Source organism: Triticum dicoccoides, chromosome 2B (assembly GCF_002162155.2).
Source record: "Triticum dicoccoides isolate Atlit2015 ecotype Zavitan chromosome 2B, WEW_v2.0, whole genome shotgun sequence".
Classification (NCBI taxonomy): Eukaryota; Viridiplantae; Streptophyta; class Magnoliopsida; order Poales; family Poaceae; genus Triticum; species Triticum dicoccoides.
Window position 1 is genome coordinate 658,948,728 of NC_041383.1, and position 10,892 is coordinate 658,959,619.

General features: G+C 39.5%; 1 long non-coding RNA gene across 1 annotated transcript in view; it reads right to left on the reverse strand.

The window, feature by feature from the left end:
- Positions 1 to 5,867: 5,867 nt before the first annotated feature.
- LOC119365442 overlaps positions 5,868 to 10,892 on the reverse strand; it is a 5,596-nt gene continuing 571 nt past the window's right edge. The window contains exons 2-3 of the long non-coding RNA XR_005175534.1: positions 8,469 to 10,131; positions 5,868 to 7,479 (exon numbers count right to left, since the gene is read on the reverse strand). This is a non-coding gene — a long non-coding RNA (uncharacterized LOC119365442). The remainder of the gene's footprint in view (positions 7,480 to 8,468; positions 10,132 to 10,892) is intronic.

Consider the following 10,892-nt stretch of genomic DNA (forward strand, 5'->3'; position numbering starts at 1 on the left):
GTGGGCGCGAGCTATTTCGGGCGAGGAGAGCGTGTTTTGCCGACCATGGTTTATGAATTATTCGGCACATGTCATTTCGGCCGAGGAGAAGGCGCGCTTGGATGAAGTTACGAACCTACCCTCGATGTACAACGGGCAATTGATGCGTGTCCCACATAGGACGGTAATTTCGCGTCTCCCATTTATTTGCTCGGGCGAATTCCACCGAGCAGAGAGGATGTTTAACGGTTCGTTCAAATTTTGGGAGAACAAGCATCCACGTCTACCTTACCAAGTCGATTCAAATCAAAATTTGAAATATTAGCTTGCCACTTCTTTTTTAGATGGAGAGATGATGCTCAGGAGTAATGTGTTTTTTACATGCTCGTTGCTAGCGATTTACTATATGACAAATAGTTGACCCACTCAAAAACGCGAATCAAACCCAAAATGAAATATCTCGATTCAATGAACTAGCTCGTTCAGTAGGTCAAAATAGTGAACTAAATCCAAAATTGAACACCTCAATCGAGTAGCATGTTGTACAGTATTATAGTACTCCATGAACATGTTGAAAGTCGAATTAATGAACTTGTTTGATATACGCATATATCCGTTCATGTGTGGATTGCAGACAACATGGTCTCCAATTTAAATATTTGAATGCAAGTTTATATCAGTCTTTGATGCATAAAACGCGACCTCCCCCTCGCCTCCAACGGTCATATCAGCCCGCAGGCTTGTTCCATTGGCTAAAAATAGCTCCTACCTCAACCTTAGATGGTTTGTTGCTCCTCGAGAAATGAGACAAGAGTTTGTCTGAGCAATCCATTTTCCTCCCAAAGAACTGAGAGAACCCTAGTGAGGAAAAATCCATAGCCTAAAATGTTAAGTGATTGAGCATCAATGAAGAATGTGATCGAAGCTTAACTTAACCAAGTACTCCTGTTGACTATGCATCCATTAGATGGTTAGGTATTTGTTCTTGATCATCCCAGAGTAATTACAGATTGCTAAAGAACGAATCTATGAATGTTCGCATATCTCCTTGGATATTTACCATGAGTGATTGGGTGAAATCAGAGCTGACTTTAGCTTAAGGATAATAGGACAAAGACTTTGTATTAGGTTCAATCCCATCCCCGTCAACCAAACGTAGTGTGCCAGCAACTTGAACTGGGTGAGCAAACCATTATCTTCACCAAGCATTCGGGTTCTATTTCCTCGCACTCAACTTACCTAATTTTTGTACTCTGTATTGCGAAGAACCTTCCATTTCTATGTTCTATGTTGCGAAGACGTTGATGTATCCCTTTCTATTTAGCTGAATGTGCTATGTTCTGTTTGTCTTCACTACTTATGTTTTTAGCATGTTTGTGCTTGTCTTTGATATGTTAGTTTACATTTCAGCTAAGTATCTTGTTGTTTGTTTAGTTTGTCTTTGTTACAACATACTCATCTATTAGCTATCTTTGTTTGTCTTCGTTTAGTTCATTTTATCTCAAGAATTCGTTAAAATCTCCCATTTGCCCCCCTCTAGTCGATAATTGCCCTTATAGTCTACCACTAGTGGATGGGAATCACCTTTTTGGTGATATCTCAAGGATACGAGGGTGAGTCTTTGTGGTGTTGATGTGCCTTCGTGGTAACGCCCACCCCTTCAATGGTGACTAGGTTCTCACCAAAGAAGTGAACGTTGGGATACATCTTAGTCTCCATGGTATTATGTTAGTCCTAACACTAGCTCATATACATGTGGTTTACTTTTGTCATTGGACCTTGCAAGGATTGTATTGGTTGTATATCTCAACGTAGCATTGTTTATGACCACACTTTATATTCCTCGCAGCCTAAACTTTGCTAATGACCAAGGTGAAAATTGTAGTTTTCCTTACTCACCCCACTCTAGGCTCATCTCGATTGTTTCAATTAGGACCCGAATTTCACATCTCGGTGCTATTGGAGGGCTTATGTATGTTGTAAATTGCATAAGGCCTGATATCACATTTGCAGTTAACATGCTAGCTAGAAAGAGTGCTACTCTAACCAAACAACATTGGACAAGAGTCAATAAGATCTTCGACATCCCCAGGGCACCAAAGATCATTGTATGTGTTATCAATTTCAGAGACATCTAGACACCAATATGATCATATACAATAATGCGGCTATTTATCTAATCCCCACAATGTCAAATCACAAATTTTTCTTCCTGCATGGTGTGGCATGTATCTCATAGAAGTCTTCTAAGCAAATTATTGTGAGTACACCCATTGTGAAATAACTACATTATACGAGGCATCATGTGAATGCATATGGAATTGCAGAATGATAAACCACATACATTCACGTGATATTGGTCCAATGAATCACCGACCATATCTCCGAAATTTCATGATGAGCAATATCACTAAACATAATGACCAAAAATAAGTTACTTCCATGAGTGACAACAAAGTAGAAAAAAACATTTTACAAGTTAAATCCTACAATAACATCATAGATTTATTCACTAAGTCAGTACTAACTTCAACATCTACAAATATGTTCATGGAATTGGTATATGGCAGAATTTATGGTTTGCAAGAATCAAGGGAAGGCACCCTCTAATTTTTAACTTGTTCATACACCATGTTGCACTCTTTTCCTTTTGTGGGCCTTCTCCTAAATTTTCACATAAAAAGTTTACAATTAGACAATATCGACATAAGATTGTATGTTGTATCTCCTATTTTTCCTTTTTTGCGAGAGTATCTCCTATTTTTCTACATGGGGTTTTATGGGGATTACTAAAAACATATTTATTCTCAAACTAAATTGTCGTTTTCTTTCTTAAACAAGTTTTTCTCGTACAAGTCTTATTAAAGAGACAATAACCATTATATGTTGGGTGTATATGTTCTACAATTTTCACATTATTCTTCCATCAGGTTTTAACGAGTCGTGACGGCATATCAAACTACCGCTTTCATATTATTTTTCTCACATAGTTTTCATATTATTCTTCCGAGTATTAAGAATTCATTTAATCACTGTATTCATGAAGCGGTGCACCAGGGGGATGCTTCATATCGTATCTTCAACAACTTCCCAGTGTGTTAGCGAAGTGCTAATTGTTGCACGTGAAACGCCTAGCTTAGCTAGGTAGGGTATCGGCAGAATATGATAGGCTGGCAAACCTTTCTAGAGGTGCCTCGTCACCAATTCTGCCACGAGACGTGTCAGAGATTCACCGATGGACACATGACAGGCACCAAAGCAGACAGAAAGCCACTCCTGATGCCTGAGCGGACTGTTCTCGATGGGGTCACCGCCTCACCGGCCGTTCACCGAGTGCCCCTACAAGTTGGCCAAGGGCCGCCGCAATCTGAGCGGTTGGACGGACCGCGCGGCATGTACGCCCTGAGGGGAATCCAATTCCCCAGACCCGCCGATCGCGAAAAAGAAATGCATTTCGCCGACCAAGTGGTGCAAGAAAACAGGCATCCGTACTGACCTCTGCCAGCAAAGAGGAGAGGAGCCAGCGAAAAGACATCATGGCAAGGAACGGGGGGCGGTAAGAATATCGGCGGCATATGGAATGCATCATCTACCGCAAACACTAGCCATTAGAAACATGTCCAAAAGTCATTAAACCATTTGACAAGCATTTTTACGGTGTACGTATTATATATAGTGCTCTAATTTGCCACAAATTTTCAGGTCTTCAATTCAAAATTTCATAAAGACAAAGAAAACAGATTAGGTTGTGAATAGTACTACCAAATTTAACAATGGAGTAAATAGTGAGAGCAGTGATTCGGTGCCCAGACTCATTTGTGCCCGCGCTGAGAAAAAAAAATCAAAATAAATACTAGAAAATTTCAAAAAAAATATCTTTTTTTAGTTTTTTGCATAGTAGATAATTTGATGCGGTAAATGGATGCTCATAGATGTTAGGGGTTGTTAACTCATAGATGCTCATAAGGGTAGTGCATACGTGCTTGTGAATGCACTTGTGTTTATGTGAGCATTTGCGTTTGTACAGTGTTTAAAAGAAAATCCTAGCACATCACAAGATTCGCTAGCACACCCAGTATGACCCTATGGTCTTGGATCTCACAAGTATAATTGCAAGTGGAATTGACAAATTATTGTTTGTGTAAAATATATTTCGAATAATAATCCCAAAATTAGTGGTAGCAAGCTGTACCATATCTTGACTTTCTGCCGTGCACATGGCAAAACAAATCTTTTTCTCCAAAAAGTAGTGTGTCGACCTAAATCTTTCCCCGGGAATATGCATTTATGTACACATTTTTCATTTATGATTATTCCAACAGAAAGTTCATTCTCATGGTTGAGCTACTTTTTCAGGTCAAAATACCGGAGCCACTCACAACTCACAAGTGCATGTGGACATCAACTAGCTTTGTGTTCCCCAATGCGATAGGTACGAGATCACTGCACGAACCTACTAGCATGTTTTGCCCAACGTAAAATTAGAGAGGTCAGAGCCCTGTGCAAATTGCAGAGCCGGGATTTCGTAGTTTAGCAATACGTAACGCATGTGGGCAATGAACAAACTAACCCATTAGCTTAGACGCCTCAGAAGCACACCAGCATTCAATTTTCACCAGCTGACTTATTGATTTGATCTGGTAACTTTCTGCATCAACTTGTAGTAGTAAGTACTTGGATTGCCTACAAAGAAGCGAGTTAGTTTTAGTGGTTAAAAAGCCAGCTCAATACCATTAGCCTCACTGGCTATCGAGTAACCATCATATGATATTGTCTCGCTCAACCTGATAGTAGCAGAATACTAATTGTTGGCTCTGCCAAATACAAGCTGCCGCACATAAGAAATCTACTACCTCCGTCCTGGTTTATAGGTCCCCGTTATAGTTTGTGCCAAATTTTGACTAAAGATTTAACTAAGAAAGTATTGATGCATGTCAAAAAAATTATTTCATTGGATTCGTATTTGAATATAGTTTTCAAAAATATAATGTTTGATGACATGCATGAACATTTTATTAGTTTAATCTATGGTCAAAATTTGGCACAAAATACAATGGGGATCAATAAACCCGGACGAAGGTAGTACTAGGATCGGCATTAATAAACCATATAGGACAGGTGCCTAAACTTTGGGGCCAATGAATGACTGCTTGAATTTGTTGTTATCATGGTACTACCTCTGCAATTGTGCGGGAGACATCAGCTCTCAAAGATCTACATCGTGTCATTAGGACCACCTATCCTACGACTAGATTGCCCACCAATCAAATTAGGGGGGAGGAGAGCCTAGGGGAGAGAGACCACGCAATCCAATTGGGATACGCAGGGCATCAAATCATGGGAGGAGGGACCGAACCCCATCAAGGTCGTCGACGCTGCCAAAATAACCAATTGCCATATGCTCCAAACGAACCACCAGTGTCCAGTGAGTTCTCAAGCCAGATATGGTAAAGAATAATGGTACAAGAGCAACGGCCACCGAGGCACCGACGAGAACAGTATCGCCACCACGCCTCCATTGATTTTGTAGGCCCCCGCCGCAACACAAATAATTCTGCTTTCCGGTGGATGTAGCTTGCAGGATCGATTGATTGGGGACACAATGTCCCTGGTGTGACTGAAATGTTGGCCACAGCAAACACTGACCGTGGAATTGCTATGATGTCTTAATGTCTTAAGATCGGCTATAATCGTAGGACTCACTAACCTTTGATCGCTTGCTAGGTTTTGATTTGATACATCTATACTCGACACCCCCTAGCCTTTGAGTACACCAACAATTATGGCAAGTACATATGTGAGATTTGCTACACGATTTGCAAAAGTATCACAAGACAATATGTTGCCATCACGCAAGATTGCATAAATTACCGCAAAAATTCCCAAAGATTTTTGTGAGAATTGAAAGTTTTTGTTCCAAGGGAGAGAGGGATTGGCGGAATATGATGCATGTATTATTGAGCCTCGAGGGCGAGTATATATTGAGTACAAAACTTGAAGGGCAAGAAGCCTCTCCTGAAGATAAGGTAGGAGAAGGATTACAAATCCTAGACTACCAAATACAAGTAACCCAAATATATCTCTAACAGTTTTTAACATAAATTAAGAGCAAACATTTCTAATTAGAAAATTGATGTAACCAATAGAAGCATGCAACTGCTTCATATTCCATCCGTTTCTAAATATAAGCCCTTCTAGAGATTTTAAAACGGACTACATACGTATGTATTTACCGAAAAAGGCTATCACCCCGCTTTATAAATAAATTAAACCGCCAACGAGCACACATACAGAGTCAAGTCCATACACACACCCAGGTCTCACAACAAAGTACAGAGGATCTGCTGAGGGCACAACTCAACAAGCCCACAAAATAAAAAAACAGGACACACCGGCATATGTATTTTAGAGTGTAGATTCACTCATTTTGTTTCGTATGTGGTCCATATTATAGAATCTTTAAAAGGGCTTATATTTAGGAACGGAGTACAACATATTTTTCTAGAGTGATTACCAGATTCTTATGCAGGATGGGCAAAATGCTCCAGTCTACTTTCAGTCCTAAGAGGCACATGCATGTCTGCAAAATAAGTTTTAACCTACCTTTTTACAAGGACAGCTAGGCTGGTCCTTCCAAGAATCAAACTGAAGATCACTGCATACCATTTTTTTTTTCAGAATTTGGTTGTTAGTTGAGCATTAAAATTCTCAATATAGTGAACAAAATCATGGTGAAAATGGTCCTACTAGCATATATTGAGGATGCCTTTTAATAGAACGAAGGGAGAATGTTTACTATCCATGGGTTTATAATTGTCCAATACTAGAGGTAGTACTTGACAAGCTTTTGTAATTCTAAAATGTTTGGGAATGGACTACAAAGAACTCTATAAAATTTGCTTAGGTCAAGAGTTGCGCACCACGTCCACCGCATGTCCACAAGCTCCACATGCAGCACAGATCAAATGCTAATCCTCTCAACCAACCAATCCAAAAGATGCCGAACCCTCATGGCCATGGGCCACTATGCTTATTTAAAATGGACATCGGACCCAGGATAACCAATTGGTGACTCATCATGTCTCATCCCCAAAACGGAAGACTTTGTGGTGAAATATTTTGCAGTATATAACTCATTGGGCAGCTATCTCCATATTATTTCACATCCAACTTGCTCGTGCCTATAAATGAAGACCATCCCACCCTGCGGCAATGCACACCAGCAGACCATTCCACATGATAGCAAAGCAGTCAGGGTAGGGGAAGAGGAAGAAGGGGCAAGAGCCCAGAAGTACCTGTAGAGCATATACTGGGGAGGCTTCTGCTGGGCTGCCATACGCTACGAGGCAGAGAACGGGATGCAGCCAAGGATGACTTGCCGGCTCCTGGTGTTGGGAGTTCGTTGAGCCTTAAGAGTTAGCCGGCAAGTTGTCCTTGGCTACACCTAGTTCTCTTCTTCTGGTGTTTGGCCCTCAAGCATTGTTGATAAAACTCTAATGCCTGCATTTGTGTCAACTCCCATCATGGAAATACATGAATAAGTATGCAAAGCATAAAAGGTATGCATCTCTAGCTAGCCAGCTCTTAGCATCTCAAGCTAGTTCAATCTCTACTCAAGACATAAAAGAATTCCAGCTCTATATATGTATATATGGGAAGTAAAAAGAATATCTTATTACTGTTCTATCTGCAATGGAAATGCATGAATAAAAAACATAAGTACAAAAGGCTTGGATACGAGTTCAACCTCCACTTGACATCAGATCTGTACATTCCATATGTATATATCAGACGATATCATCATTCCTTTGCCATTATTTTATGCTAATCCATGATTTTTTTTAAGATAAGAGATTGGCTTTCTTGTGGTACCCCTTGACCAAAATGAAAGTCCGAAGGATGTACAGAACGCACTGTGTGACAAAAGATTCCTCAAGGCTCTCACATGGCGGCGGAAATTGTACTTGCAGTATTGTACCTCAAAGATTATGTATACACAAAAGAAAATCTTTAATCATGTAGGACAGGAACCAGGAGGTGCATCAGCAATGTAACCATGTTACGAAAGCACCGCATTCCCTTTTCGATACAAAAAAGAATGGACAACTTCTTTCCTCAAGTAATCAGTGTTGTCCTGTTCATGCCCTTTGAATAGGGCACTTTACTTTATTGGCTAAAAGCCCAAAGGTGACGATGTTAACGAGAGCTTTACCTCATTATTAGCACAAAAACTAAAACATTTTCCCGATGCAAGGTATCATGGGTGAATTCTCAGCATCGATAAACCATAATAATGAGTTAATTACTGATGCAGCTTTCTGAAGGGAACAATGCGGAGTAACTAGTAAGGCTCTATATCTAACTTTTATTCAAAGAAAATCATAATAAAAATGATGAAACTTTTCAGCATCAACTGTTTTAATTGTGACATGAGAATTACGTTTTGTATTCGAAGCAAAACACGTTCCACATTGAGCATCCTTCATTACCTCAAAGTTGAATGGTTGATAGATGATGGAACATGGTTTTATTGGACTCCAATATATGGGCTTCATGCTAACACTGATATTGTCGTCTAGAAAGTCTAGAACACATGGTCACAACAAATCCACAGCCCTCCATGACAAGTATTGCATGAGTCTGAAAGTGCTTGAATATACAGATAGAACAGATGGCACATTATTTAGATGTGATTTTGTCTTTTACATAAGAAGAAGTCACACAGGAAGTCGGTAGCTGTAATAAGATGCCCAGATGCATGTGTCATCATGAACCAACAACAAAAGAGATCACTCTGTTAATGTCAGAAAACTAAATAAGGATTTGTTTGCAAGACATGTCACAAATGAAGCTTCGGTCATTTCATGAAACCAAAATTAGTATTATACAAGGGCTACCAAATGCAGATCAATATCAAAAATATCAGTTTTCTCGAAAGAGAACAAACATTAATGCTTGACAAGTACTCCCTCTGTTCCAAATTATTTGAAGTTCTAGCTTTGCTATGTCAAAACATCTTTAAGTCTGCAAAAAGATATATCAAATTTACAATACCAAATTAGTTTCATTAGATTTTTCATAAATTATGTTTTCATACAATATACATTTTTATGTTGTAGATATTAGCATATTTTTTATATACTTGTTCAAAGTTTAAAAAGCTTGACTTAGGACAAAGCTAAAACTTCAAGTAACTTGGAACAGAGGGAGTATGACTCGACACTGACCACATCATTGCGGCGTATATGATTTTAAGAGAACTCCAGTATTAGTACCCACAAAGAAATTTCGCACTAAGAATGCAAGGAATAACTAGTCTTTACTCTGAACACCAAATGGAATATAAAGAGAATAAATATAGTAAGTACAAGTTTCAGATTATATTGAACTAACAAAGACACTGTATTCAATTTCAAACCTATTTGATAGTCACAATTTATAAATCTACTCCTGCCATATAAAGGGATAGAATAGGAGCAAGAAAGATATATTTCTGAAGTATACGACTGAACAAGGGGATATTGCGTGCTCTAGGCACATGAGATGTGCTAGTGCAATAAGACACACTTAACCATCTCCAATTGTCATGAAAAGTTCTGCAATTTTTTACAACACTGGCATGTCAGGTGTCTACCGCAGCAAGAAATTTCAAGACCAAATCAAGTCAGAAATAGTAGTGAATTCAATTTTACTGTGAATAGTGGCTTCCGGGTACTACTCATAGTGGGGTTGTCTTTTCTTATTTCTTGGTGTATTGATCGAGTTTGGATTCTAAATTTTCTGGTAAGGCATATGCATCATGTGCCAATGTTGTCTAAATCTTTTTGGTTCTTTCATGACCACTAGAGGTGCCTATTAAGCTTCTATTACAAACTCTGTACGTGTTTGTTTAAAGCAGGCCAAATCCCTTAACACACGCGATACCCCCCATGCCAATATTTATTTGGCTAGTGATTGGTTGGTTACAGGCTTGCCAAATATTGGCTAGTGATTGGTTGATTGCCAAAAAAAATTCTGCCAACCTCACAAAAAGGTGCCAATTTTGGCCAGTCTTGATATTGTCAAAATTTGGATAGCAAACCAACAGTACCCATTCATTGGGTGCATAATAGTATTTTTCACAGCATGCCAAAGCCAGAAGCACGTCTTGTCCTGCACAAGTAACATAACCACATGAAATCCCTTGGTAAACTTGAAACATGGATCAAATATCATGCGATGATGCATCATACAACATGAGGAGCCATTTGGACAGGCTGAAAAACTACCCTACAGCATAGCAGCAATAAGTTTTTCCTCCATGGTACTATACACTTCAATCAAAAGCCCTGGAATCCTCTGTAGACTGAGCCCTATCCATCAATCTAACCTAGATACTTCACATAACCTACCTAACAAAACAATTCAATAGATGCCAGCTCCCAGCCTTTTAGCCAGCAAATATATTCTTAAAAGTTGGAAATCCATAAAGCCTCAATGCGTGGATAGGTAATCATTTTCACTCAAGGAAAAAGTTATGCCAATAACTTTTAAAAAGATTAAGTCAAAAGGAGATTTCACTATCGTGCCAGATCTAGTTGCAGTGCTGCCCCTATAAATACCCTCCCCTCGATGTATACCAGAAGCACACCCACAGCTCAATAGCTGGGAGATATGAGAAATCGGAGTGAAGAGTTCACTGCCGCAAGAGCCATGCAGAAAGAGGCAGAGAGTGGAATGCAGCCAAGGATGACTTGCCGACAGTACACAACAAGGTGGTAGTAATCTTGCCGGCAAGTCCGTCCTTGGCTACACCTTGCTCTCTACCTCTGCTGTGTGGCTTTTGCATGGCCTGGAGAAACATGAATTTGCCTGGTGTCTTTCTTCTTCCATAGAGGTAACATTACTTGCCTCACAGAACTATCAACTGTCAT